This window comes from Ursus americanus, chromosome 8 (assembly GCF_024610735.1).
Source record: "Ursus americanus isolate L20-20 chromosome 8, mUrsAme1.1.p, whole genome shotgun sequence".
NCBI classification, from domain to species: domain Eukaryota; kingdom Metazoa; phylum Chordata; class Mammalia; order Carnivora; family Ursidae; genus Ursus; species Ursus americanus.
This window is the reverse complement of record NC_142134.1, coordinates 40,845,708-40,859,389: the sequence shown is the minus strand read 5'-3', so window position 1 is coordinate 40,859,389 and position 13,682 is coordinate 40,845,708. Positions and strand designations below refer to the sequence as shown.

The 13,682-nt window shown below is 39.2% G+C and overlaps 1 protein-coding gene across 5 annotated transcripts in view; it reads left to right on the top strand.

Moving 5' to 3' along the window:
* The window catches only part of CRACD (capping protein inhibiting regulator of actin dynamics), a 258,801-nt gene that overhangs the window by 114,768 nt on the left and 130,351 nt on the right, over nucleotides 1–13,682 (top strand). For 4 of the 5 annotated variants that reach the window (XM_087864123.1, XM_087864124.1, XM_087864121.1 and 1 more), the window contains exon 3: nucleotides 12,725–12,867. The gene's annotated coding sequence lies outside the window, so the exon portion shown is untranslated. Of the gene's footprint in view, nucleotides 1–6,112; nucleotides 6,129–12,724; nucleotides 12,868–13,682 lie in introns of those variants that run through there. The other variant, XM_087864122.1, reaches the window with a different exon arrangement.

Genomic DNA, 13,682 nt, shown 5'->3' with positions numbered 1-13,682 from the left:
TCGCACTTTATGTTACGGAGATGGCTTCTTTCCTTAAACCTCATAAACCGGGCTCTGATAGCTTCACACTTTTCTTCTGCGCCTTCCTCACCTCTCTCAGCCTCCACAGAATACAAGAGTCAGGGCCTTGCTCTGGAATAGGCTTTGGTTTAAGAGAATGTTGTGGGTGGTTTGATCTTCTATCCAGAGCACTCAAAACTTTCTCCATATCAGCAAGAAAGCTGTTTTGCTTTCTTACTTTTTGCGTGTTCACTGGAGTAGCACTTTTAATTTCCTTCAAGAACTTTTCCTCTGCATTCACATCTTGGCCAACTGTTTGGTGCAAGAAACCTTATGTTTCAGCCTGTTGGCTTTTGACATGCCTTCCTCACTAACCTTAATCATTTGTAGCTTTTGGTTTAAAGTGAGAGACATGTGACCCTTCCTTTCACTTGAACACTTAGAGGCCAGTGTAGGCTTTTTAATTGGCCTCATTTCAATATTGTGTCTCAGGAATAGGGAGGCCCTATTCTCTGAGGGAAAGGGAGAGAGTTGGGGGAACAACTGGTTGGGGGAGCAATCACTGATAGTCTTGCTCAACACGGGGTTGCCACAGAACTTCGATTTGTAAAAAAATTCAGTCTCTGTGCAACACAGTAAAGCAAAGTGCAATGAAACAGAATATGCCTGTACTCTCAAAAGGAAAGGATCATTGACTGTCTCAAAGCTTTAACCTCCAGAGTTGGTGAACAGGCTCATGACCCCCTACCAGGCTCATTCTTTCATGCCTGAACCCTAGATTTTTCTCTAAAAATATAGGAAATTAGTAGCCATTTATTCTCCAACTATCAGGGTGGTACAGTTTATTTCCTAGGATGTGCTTTTAAACAGTTACCTTTGAGAAATTGAAAAGAAAACAATAGATTTGTTTACTCATCTGTAATTCAGACAACCAGAAGAAGTATGTATCTAGTGAGCTACTTTACTGCAGAGTATTGAATGAGTTCAGTCTGTGATGCTCAGGGTCTATTTGTACTTTCACTGAGCAGCAGAACATGAAACCCTCCCTTTCCCCTGTTCTTCCTCTTCCACTCTCCATAATGGAATAACGTCCTGACGCCAACATTGCAAACATAGAGGACCCTTCATTTCTTGGCTTGTCATTCCCTGTCTATCACATGGTTTCTGGTTTGAGAGGAATGGTGGTTCCTGGTGGAATCCAATTAGCCATGAAGAGTGAGGCTCTTTGTGGGGCTTATATATATCTGTTTCTCTGTTGGGAGTGGTGATCGTGAATCACAGTGGTGGTGGGAATGTTAATTGGAACAGGAAAAATCACATTTTTTTTCTATGCTGGCCATTGAAATTAAGGAAGGCTTAGATTTGAGACTCATCACGGATACTTGTGGGATACAAGGACACTGATTTGCCCAGAGTAGGCAATTTGTGATAGTGGGTGGTAGTAGTAGGTGGAGGTAATAGGAAGGGGTTAGATGGGTTAAGTGGGGCCGGGGTTAGTGGGGAGGTCTTGAATGACAGACTCAGTTAGAAATTCATTCTGTAAGTAACAGAGAGTCATCGCATGTTTTGTAGGAAGGGAGTAACTTAATGCAAGAAAAATTTCCCGAACTAATCTGGCAGTAATGTTAAGTGAGTAGCAGAGGCTGACTAACTAAATAGTACGATATTGTAGTGAGTCAGGCATGAATAGATGAGAGCCTGGATTAGGATGGGGACAGAGAGAACAGATTAAAGAGACATTCAAAGAAAAAAACTAACCAGGCCATGGAGAATAACGAAGAATGAGTAAGTGAAGTGACCGGTGTTAGTCTTAGAAAAACTGTTGTCATTACAGCTGGTAAGAAATAGATACTTGCTTTACTTTGAACATTTATCAGAGAGAGGGGGAAAAAATAGAGAGTTAGAAGCAACTACGTAGATACAGTTACCAAGGAAACTAAAGAAAAGAAAATTTTAAATTGTGGTGTCCAGTTAGCACCGTACGGACACCCCCTAAATCGTGGTGTCCAGAAATATATAGGAATTGAGTAAAGGCTTTTATTTGGGAGTCACAGGTCTTTGTTGACTTTCAGAAGTGCAGTTTGAGTAGATTGGCAGGATGAGGAATGATTTGGGGAGTTGAGAGAACAGTGCTGAGATGATGGAGATAAAAGTATAGACCACTTGCCTCTGAAATTTAATACTGAAAGGAAAATGAGAAATGAAAATTAATACTAGCAGCAACCTTTCAGATTACCAAAACTCGTAGTTTGGCTAAGAGGTATTTTCTGCCTGGAGGAATAGTAGAAAATTATAAGATCTGGAAGGGGGTTAGATTTCAACCCTTCAGCCTGACTCTATGGGTAGAACATCTGTGGAGATGTTTCCATGTGCTCATGGCTTTAGATTTCCCTCTTTTGTAGCTCCAACCACACAGTGTTGGGCAGATCTTTTGCACCTACACATTCCCAGAAGTTCTGTTGGAACATGAGAGGCAGAGGAAGGCAGGAGGTGAAGGAGCAGAATTTCTGTTCTCCTCTTGCTAGTGCATGCATGTACAGAAGAAAGGGAGGGAGGTGGTTTATATCCTTTTCCCCCTAACCTTACAATATAATTTTGTACCCAGCCAAAACTGGAATTCAGAGTTCTTGGCCCAAAGTCCAGATATTTCTCCTACACGGTGCTGTCAAGTTGGAGGCCTTAGAGAAGGAAAAGGAAAAGGAGAAGAGTATCACAGTGTGGGTCCTGCTGTCCACTCTGAGCCACCTAAACTGGAGTTACAGCTTCTTTCTCTCTCTCTTTTTTAAATTATTAACATATAGTATATTATTTGTTTCAGGGATACAGGTCTGTGATTCATCAGTTTTACACAATACCCAGTGCTCATTACAACACATACCCTCCTCAATCTCCATCTCCCAGCCACCCCATCCCTCCCACCTCCCTCCCTTCCAGCAACCCTCAGTTTGTTTCCTGAGATTAAGAGTCTCTTATGGTTTGTCTTCCTCTCTGGTTTCGTCTTGTTTCATTTTTTCCTCTCTTCCCCTATGATCCTCTGCCTTGTTTCTTAAATTCCGCGTATCAGTGAGATCATATGATAATTGCCTTTCTCTGATTGACTTATTTCGCTTAGCTAATACCCTCTGGTTCCATCCAAGTCATTGCAAATGGCAAGATTTCATTTTTTGATGGCTGGATAATATTCCATTGTATATATATACCTCCTCTTCTTTATCCACTTCTCTGTCAATGGACATCTGGGCTCTTTCCACAGTTTGGCTATTGAGTCACCGCTTCTCTTGCCAGTTGCTGTTGAGAATGGGTTGAGAATACAGTGCTCGGAGTGACTGGGTTATGTCTGCATGCAGAATGGAAGCTGCTCAAGCAGAAACCTAATTCCCCTGGCCCACACCAGCAGCACAGTTACTGCTCCCAGGAAGAGACTTTCTGAGTAATTCAGCTGTAGTTTCTGTTACAGTCTGTTCTCAAGTGGCACGTCATAGGCATCCTGACTTGCCAGAAGTCAGTGAATCCTGGAGATGTGGTCCTGACCCCCGGTGTTCCTCACTGCTGGACTGATAGCTTGAACTGCCGGCATCTGACTCTCAGCACGTGTTTTCTAGGGTGGACCCCCATAGGCAGCAGGGGCTGTGGAACATCCTGTTTGTGGCCATGGCAATGGGAGAAAGTATCGTTGTCAACTTGGTCAGAGGAATTTACCTAGATATACCTACTCTGGGCCCACTGAAGGATCCCATTGTTCTTCCCTTTCCCTCTTCCCTATCAGTCCCCAGGGTATGATACCAAACATATATTGCCTCATTATTGCTGATTTTGTTGTTGTATCTGAAAAAGAGATCCAGATATAGTTACTCTTGATTCACAAACAAACTGTTAACATTTCAAGTGTTCTGCAAAGTTCCCCCTGAGGATACAAGAAAGGAAATGAATAGAGATGGGACTGGGGCTCCAAACATGAGTGTTCACCGTAGGACAAGTTGTAGCCTGCTACCTCAACAGTAAGTGAGCTTCCATGGAGCTAGTGTACTTGAGCTGGGAGGCATAAGATTTATGGGAGTTTCACCGGGCTTCTTCTGTCTAAATGGGAAGAAATTTAAGAGAGGAAAACCAGATTTTGGACCTGGAACCATACATACAATGCAGTTAGTACTCATTATTCATGGATTCTGTATTTACCAGTTTGCCTGCTCGCAAAAATTTATTTGTAACCCTAAAATCTATACTTGGGGTACTTTAGTGGTGATTTGCAGACATGCATAGATCAGTGAAAAATTTTAGTTTCCTGATATGCATGTTCCCAGCTGAGGTCAAACAAGGCAATGTTCTGTTTTCTTGTTTCAACTCTTATACTGTAAATAAGTATCCTTTTCGTGGTCCGTTCAGTACCATGTTTTTTGCATTTTTGTGGGTTTTTTGTTGTTGGTGGTGGTGCTTGTGCTGTTTACAATGGCCCCTGTGCATAGTACCAGCGTGCTGTTTAGCGTTCCCCAAGTGCAAGAAGGCTGTGATATACTTTACGGAGAAATATGTGTGTTAGATAAGCTTCATTCAGGTACGAGTTATAGTGTTATTGGCCAGGAGTTCAGTCTTAACAGATCAACAATATATATTAAATAAGGCGTCTTTAAATAGGAGCCCACATGAAATAAGATTGTGTGTATATATTGATTGCTTGATCAGATGTGACCAGGGGCTCTCAGGAGCCTAGCCCTATATTTCCCCTAGGAGTGGTGGTTCCATGGTCACTAATTCAGTATTCATGGCAACTTAATAGCGCATACCTACTGTAAATAATGAGAATCGACTATACATAAAGCAAGTGCTTCCTTTCGAATGAGATATAGTTCACTAATAATTTTGGGTTAATGGTGAATATCAAATGCCATCCCAATTGACCAATGAGAATTAATTATAAACATCGTGAGATTTGAGCTGGGCTCCCAAAGCCTAAGCAGCACAGGTATTGGCATCACTGGTTGATGCCCAGGTCCTGGAGCCCTGTGAAAGAAGGGGACTTCTTAGGAGAAAGGATGGGCTCATTTCAGCAGTTGGTAGGTTGTGGGAGGCCCTTTAGAAAGTTTTGCTCAATGATTTCATTTAAACTTAGTTCTCAGTTGCCACTAAAAAGAGGATAAAGAGTTGAGAGAATGAAAATTTTTTTGAAGAGTGTCTTTTTTTCCTTTCTTGTTCTTTTGCTACTTTCTGCCTTTACTGTTTTCTTAGGGAAATCCATGTTGATAATTATTCTTGTTTCTAGCCACCCAGAAAATGGCATCCAATATATTACCTGGCAACCCTAGACTGAAGTGAAGGCCCAGAATCAAAAATTGTGCATGAGAGGGGTGCCTGGGTGGCTCAGTCGTTAAGCGTCTGCCTTCGGCTCAGGGCCTGATCCCAGGGTCCTGGGATTGAGCCCCACGTTGGGCTCCCTGCTCCGCTGGGAGCCTGCTTCTTCCTCTCCCACTCCCCCTGCTTGTGTTCCCTCTCTCTCTGGCTGTCTCTCTGTCTGTCAAATAAATAAATAAAATCTTTTAAAAAAAATATTGTGCATGAGAAATTACCAGAACTTAGCTGTTGCTGGAGCATGAACTTTGTAAAGTTTGGGTCATTTAGGGAGTTGTGAGGGACAGAGCTGCAGAGGAGGGCAGAGACTTTCATCATAATATTTCTCACACTCTGGTAATTATTGGATGGTTTTTATGTTTCTATCAACTGAGACAAAATGTGCCTCTTTCTTCCTTCCCGTCTTTAGCACAGTGGTTTCCAAGTTGTAAATGAAGATTTCCAACCCCCCATGGTTGTTTGCTTGTTCATAAATGTTAAATATACAAATATTTTGAATGCCATGAAACATTTACAAAATTGACATTTTAAAGGGTGAGATGAAGATATTTACATTTTTATTTTATTAATAGTACAAAAATTCCCTTTGCTCCATGAGAGCACATTCATTGAATATATCATTATTTTTTGCTTTGTTTTGTTTTGGTTTAACACTTTGTGATGTAGACATTTGATGGTGTGGTTATAAGTTCATTTTATTTTCATAATTTATTTAAGGACCTAAAAAAATTATTCATAAAGAGATGTTGATCCAAATAGAAGAATGACATTGTTGGATGCACTTGGTAAGTCATAATACATGTTTTTAGTCATATCTACCAGCTATGCCAAAATTTTGGTTTCAATTCAGTTAATAAGTTTTATTTTCCTATGTTACTCAGTTATTTTTGCTAATTATTATTAAGGTATTGCATTTTTATATTTCTAGCAAAGAGTTCAAAACTCATTAAAATTCATTTGGAAGGTTTAGAAAAATTCTGTTTCGAAGCTTTTAAAGTGTGCAGATATGAAGGTTTTTACTGACTACTTGTTTTTTCAGCATTCACATATTCAGGTATTAATGCTAGACATCATATTAGACTAGAACAGTAAGCACACATCTGACCAAATATTTCTGCCCTCATTCAGTGGGAGAGGAAGATAGGCAATAAGCTGATAAACAAGTATAGTTAAAATATGTTAGATGGTGAGAAGCATTTAAGAGAAAAATAAAGCAAAGAAGGGGAATGGGGAGTGTTGGGAGTTGTTGCTATTTTAGATAGGGCGGCCAGGGAAGGCCGTGTGGAAAAGTGATCTTTAAGTAAAGACTTGAAGGAACTGAGGGAAGATATCTGGGGACATATTCCAGGCAAAGGGAACAGCCAGTGGAAAGCCCTGAGGCAAAGTGTGCCTGGCCTCTGAGGCATAGCACCACTGGGACTTGAGTAGAGTACATCAAGACAAGGGTACTAGGAAATGATGTCAGTGAGGTAATGATGAAATCATGTAATGACTTGTAGGCCATTGTAGGGAATTTGGCTTTTATGCTGAGGCATATAGGAAATCATTAGATGGCTTGGGGCAAATGAGTCGTGTGATTTGACTTAGGTGTTAATAAGGTGACTGGCTGCTGGGGACAGTGGTGTGGTGTAGGAGTTGGGCGAGGAGTATTTGCAAGGAGGTCCTCTGGGAAGCTGTATTGTTAATCTGGGATGAGATGATTTTGGTTGGGACTAGCATGGTAACGCTGTAGACAGTGAGAAGTGATTGTGTTCTTGACATATTTGGAAGATAGATCAAGCAGGATTTGCTGACATTAGTTGTGGGAATTGTAAGAACGAGAGAATTCAAGGATGACTGCTCTAGGTGATGCTTTTGTCATTTTCAACAACAACAGAATCACTTGATAAAAACCTCTTCAAACACTTATTTTCAAAATATTATTTCCGTAGAATGAATTTCCTTGAAAAGTAATTATCGCTGATTGTCAAAGCATCAACTTTATCAGAAAAGTAAATAACAACTGGCTCTGAGCAGAATTGCTATTTTTGAAAAAATATTAAACATGCTTATTTTTTTACCTCAAAAATATCTCTTCTGAAGTGTATACCTGATGGTTGGCATCCCTGAAGCAGTCATGGGATTTTAGAACACTTGTCTACTTGTAAAAGAAAAAATGTGAGGCGACTTAAAATTTGACAACTCTTCTTGGTGCAGGGGTATGACAATAACCGAGCACCCACTGTGCCTCCAGTGTGAAAAATTGTCACGATCACCTCCCATGTTATTACAGGGTTTTATAATGACTCTACTAAATTAGCGATGCCAGTGACATTCTTGGTGCTCCTGTAGAGTCAACTTCTTTTCAGTAATAGCTTGCCCGTGAGTGAGGCAGTGAGTACATTCTTGTGTGGCATTAACTTTTCCGGGGCTCCTTTCTGCACTCCACTCAGTGCGTATATGTGCTCCATAAAACATTGTGTTTATTAAAGAAGTCATTTATTCTTAGAACATGTAATTCTTCCTTGGTACTCCTTTCTTTAGTGGTTCACTAAAACAGGTAGTTCTTTATGTATTTCATTATTGAGACAGGAATGTGTACTTTCATTGAACAGTATGATAAATTTTGCATGATGAGTAATTTTTGAATATGTATTTCCTCAGCTCTCCACCAACATTTTCTTTAACTGTTGGCTAAGGAATGAATTTGATTGCCATATTTTATCTGTGCGTTATGTAATTATCAGTGAATTACTAATGCAAGTGGTTGATTTTGGGATATTATTTAAATCATTTTTCACAGAGGCAGAATATTTTACAGATGGTGTGCGGCTTTTTATCTCTTGTTTGAAAATACTTATTACTGTGTATTGTGTTGACTATCACAGTGTCTGCATCAGTGAAAAATATATAGAGATTTATATTCACATCCTGGAGACTTAATATAATTTCGTTATTGTATTTTTCTTATTTCAAGTTTTAATTTAAACTCTAGTTGGTTAACATGTAGAGTAATATTGGCTTCAGGTGTAGAATTTAATGATTCATCACTTCCATACATCACCCAGTGCTCATCACAACAAGTGCCTCCTTAATCCCCATCGCGCATTTAGCCCATCCCCTGCCCATCTCCCTCCAGCAACCCTCATCTTGTTCTCTGTAGTTAAGAGTCTCTTATGGTTTGCTTCCTTCTCTGGTTTTTCCTCTTCCTCTATGTTCATCTGTTTTGTTTCTTAAATTGGACGTATGAATGAAATCATATGGTATATGTCTTTCTCTGAGTTATCTCGCTTAGCATATATCTCTAGCTCCAACCATGTCATGGGAGATGGCAAGATTCATTCTTTTTGGTGGCTGAGTAATATTCCAGTGTGTGTGTGTGTGTGTGTGTGTGTGTGTGTACCACCTCTTTATGCATTCATCAGTCGATGGACATTTGGGCTTTTTGCTAATTTGGCTATTGTTAATAATGCTTCTATAAACATTGGGGTGCATGTGCCCCTTCAAATCAGTATTTTTTTATCCTTTAGGTAAATACCTACTAGTGCAATTGCTGAGTCGTAGGGCTGGAGACTTAATTTTAAGATGTCTTGCTAATCACATTGGCTTTTTTGTGTTGTTAGTCGCCCTTTTTAAGGCAGAATATGCACTAAGAATGTAGTTCACTCCTAATACTAGTGGATGTAAATCAATATTTTAAGTAGTTTTATTGATAGTTTCACATCTTGGAGACCGATGTCTTATTAGATATTAGGTCAATGTTGTTTTGACCTCATAAGGGTGCTGGCAGAGAGCTCATATTTGAGATTCTGGGGACTTTGCAGTGTCCCCCTATTTATTTCTGTTATTCTGTAGCTGTTTCTCTGTAAAAAAAATAAAAGCAAAACTTTCATGAGCAAAATAGACCCTTTGCTTGTCTTTGGCAACAACAACAGAGGAACTGAGGAGACTGTCTAAAATAGCATTGTGGGAAGAAGACTCAGGTAATAGAGCTGAGAATGAGCAGCTTTGGCTCTTGAGCTTGCTGAAGGATTTACTAGTATTACTAGTCTCTTTCAAAGAACCAACTTTTTGCCTTGAATAACTTTTCTTTACTTTTTCTAAAGTTCACTGATTTCTGCTCTTATTTTTTATTATTTACCTCCTCCTTCTTTCTTTGGATTTATCTCTGTTCTTTCTCTAATTCCTTGAGATAGATATATAAGTGATTGCTTTCTAAACTTTTTAAGTATAACCGTGGCTACATTTCACCATTTTTTAATTTATCATTTCACTATTACTTAGGTCAAAAATTTTTTCTAATTACCATTGTGATTTCTTCTCTGACCCATTGGTTATTTAGATGTGTACTGCTTAATTGTCAAAATTTGAGGACTCTGGTTATCACTTATATATTGATTTGTAGCTTAATTGAAAACATACTGTGCCGTATGTTAATTAATTGATGAGGGTGGTATGACAATTTAATTCGGGAGGGAAAGCCTTTTCAACAAATGTTACTAGAATGAGTGGGAGGAAAATTAACCTGGGAGATCAACCTGTGGCCTTTGCATTATGCCACAAACAAAAATCAGTTTGAGATAGATCCTAAAGCTAAAACTACAGAACTCCTGGAGAATATGTTTTAGGCTTTTAGGTAGGCTTTAAGCAAAGATTGTTAGAGGACACTGAAAGCACTAAAAGAAAAAATGATAAATTGGAGTGCATCAACATTAAAAACTTCCGATCATCAACATTAAAAACTTCTGATCATCAAAAAGACAGAAACTGTAAAGGAAAACCACAGACTGGGAGAAAATATGTGTAATACATATATCTGACAAAGAACGGGTATCAGTTCTGTAAAAGAACTCCGGTAAATCAATAATGTAAGAACTACAGTTTAAAAAATGGGCAAAAGTCTTAGGACAGACACTGCATAAAAGAAGATATTTAAAAAGTGACAACTATTAGTTACCAGGGAGTTGCAAATCAAAACCTCACACTAGAATGGCTCAAATTGAAAGTCTGCCAACACCAAGTGTCAGTGAGGCTGTGTAAGCTGGCACTCCTGTGTGTGGCTGATGGGAGTATAAAGGATATAGCCATTTTGGAAGAATGTTTGGCAGTTTCTTATAAAGTTAAACATTGATCAACTCTGTACCCTAGCTGTTCCATTCTTAGGTGTTTATTCTAGAGAAATGGAAATACATGCTCACAAAAAGGTTTATACAAGAACATTTATAGCAGTGTTATTCATAATAGCTCTAAAATGGAAACTACCAAATGTCCATTCATAGGAGAATATATTGTAAGTTGTGGTATTTTCATAAGAAAGAGTACTTTCTGTATGAGCCCATTTGTATGAAGTTCGGAACGTATCTGTGGTAATAGAAATACAGAAACGAGAACAGTGATTGCCTTTGGGTTATGGCAGTTCACAAAAAGGGGCGCGAGGGGACTTCCTGGAGTGATGCAAATGCGCTATATTTTTATTTCGTTGCTGGTTACCCAATTATATTCCTTTATCAAAATGTATCAAATTCTACACTTAGAAGTAGCTTATTTTACTGTATGTAAATTACATTTTGCTTTAAAAAGTTAAATTTTTGATATTTCCTGAGTCTATATTATTTCAGAATAGTACGTTCAAAAAAGTACATATGGTTTTTATTTGTTGAAATTTCTTGAAACTTACTTTATGACCCACATGTGGTTAATTTCTATAAATGTTTCATGCGTACCTTAAAAGAATATGTAGTCACAGTTGTTGGGTACAACCTAATCCACATAGGTTACTGAGGCTGTTTGTGAATTGTGTTACTCAAATCCTGGGTATCCTTTTTCTTTGTCTTTTTTTTTTTTTTTGCTTGTTCTGTGACTTACTGAGAGATGTGTTAAAATATTTTATAAACTTTATAATTTCGAACATACACATCACAATTATTTTAAAGACCATATTCTATGACTTGTCACCTCTGCGTCCTGTTTTCATTGTCTGTTTCTTTCTTGAACCTATGCCCTGGTATGCCAGATATTGTTGATGAAATGCAGGACATTTTGTATAAAGAGCCACAGATACTGTAGATGGTGGTACCTTCCTCGATGGGGCTTACTTTTGCTTCTGATAGGCAGTTAGAATAGGGCAGACCTTCTTAGTCCAATGAGGGACCAAACTGATTTGATACTCAGCTCTGGTATTTTTTGGTCTGCTCACTTTAGGTGCCTATAAGCAGCTGCTTTCTGCTCGGCTTCTCAGCAGTTTGCCCTGTGCCTCTTAAAGATCAGTAGAGGTCTTTTTTTTTTTTTTTTTTTTTTTTGAAAGAGAGAAGAGGGGGGGAAGGGTGGGGCAGTGGGAGAAAGAGAATCTTAAGCAGGCTCCATGCGCAGCATGGAGCCCAGTGCAGAGCTCAATCTCACAACCCTGGGATCATGACCTGAGCCAAAATGAAGAGTTGGATGCTTAACCGACTGAGCCACCCAGGTGCCCGAAGATAAGTAGACGGCTTGAAAGGAAAAGCAGTATAATGATTTGTCTCAGTTTTGTTTTTCTTCTCCCTAAGATCTTGTCCTCTCCTGTCCTGGCTACCCTGGTGTAGCACTCCAATGCCTTTCAACAGCTTTTTAAATACTTACCCAGCTTTTCTGGTTTTGTTCGTTGGCAAGTTGCTCTGATACAAGCTAGCCCCTTGTAGCCAGAGCTGGGAATCCTTCTCTAAGCCCATACAGTCAACTCCTCGTCAGGGTCAGACACCCATTGTCATCCTGAGATGTGAAGAGATTTCTTTCTGTATCATTGCCCCAGAATGTTGTCTTCTTAGCTATGCAAAAGGCATATTTGAATCAGGGATTGTCTCCTGGACATTTCCCACATCCATTCCAGTTAAAATCTACAATGACTGTGACGGTTTTCATCCTGGCATGTTTAGAAGAGATGGTGCCTGCCCTACCCACAGGGAGCCCATTAACCTAATTAACTCTGTGATTGGTATTTGAATAAAAAGGTGCCTTACTACCTCCGGGGGAGGAAACAACCTAATGATTACAAAGTCTGCTAGGTTGAATTTGTGTCTTCTAGCTCCTTGAATTTTAGCTAAAGTACCATGAAAAACAAATGTGATAATTCTGTATGTAAGGATCGGGAGCATTGGTATTCATGGACACGATTCTCTCAGTCCCTTCAAAAGTAGAAACAATTCATAATAAATGCTTTTAAGGCCCTAGAATAAATTTAGGCTAAGGAATGCAAGTTTAATTTTATTAAACCTAATTTAAAACCTCAGCAAAAAACCCCAAACAAACCAAAACAAAAAACCACCACTCTTTTGTACTGACTTCTGCCAGAATAGAAAAGATTCATTTTGAAGGCTTCCCAAGAGGACTGAAGATCTAAAGCTCTTAATGTTTTGTTTTTTCTCAACAGTTCACAAGAGCAGTGATTCCTAGGTTTTCTCAGCAATGTACTCCATTTCCTGGCACGCTTAACCACTGATCTCCTTTTTATAAGAGGAAAATTTTTGGTGGAAAGTTGCCCAGCAAGGAAAGGACGTGTGGCTGTTAAGATAGGTAAGTCGTTTGTTTAGAGGATGGGGAGGGAAGTAGCTTACGGAGAAAGTACTAAAGAACGTTTTATTTATTGTGAGTGGGACTCTAGAAATGGATAGTATGCATTTCACAGCCAAGTTAAGAGATCCTTGTTGCTGATGACCTTCTAATTCTAGATTTAATTCTCAGCTCTTCTTCTTAGCAGCTGTATAAACTTGGCCATGTCACTTAAATTCTTTAAGCCCCTTTCTTTCATCTGTATAAAAAAATTAATATGAAAAGCTTTTGCAAATGGGAGGATGTAATATAAAAATGTAATTATCATTGTTTATTGTTTTGTTACTGTTATAAAATTCTATGGAATAATTAGTGGCCTTGTGTCTCATAGTGCATTTAGGCCGTAGAACTTGGTACTATGAATTTGGGGACTCCATCTTGAGTGCCAGGTGTGGGAGATCTTCCCCACCTGCCTCCCCTATAAGAACAACATTATACCTTTCTCTTGTCTACAAGTATCTGCTACTTTTTAGAAGGATGAAAGTTAAAGACAAGATCAAAGGAAAGAAAATACCTGTATGAGTTGTTATGGCAAGCATTATATTAAGTGTTTGGATACATTATTTCATTTAATCCATGTACCAAGTCTTGTAAGGTGGATGTTATCCATACCATTTTTTCTTAAGAGACAGAATTCCTCGGGGCGCCTGGGTGGCTCAATTGGTTAAGCGACTGCCTTCGGCTCAGGGTTATGATCCTGGAGTCCCAGGATCGAATCCCACATCGGGCTCCCTGCTCAGCAGGGAGTCTTTTTCTCCCTCTGACCCTTCCCCCTCATG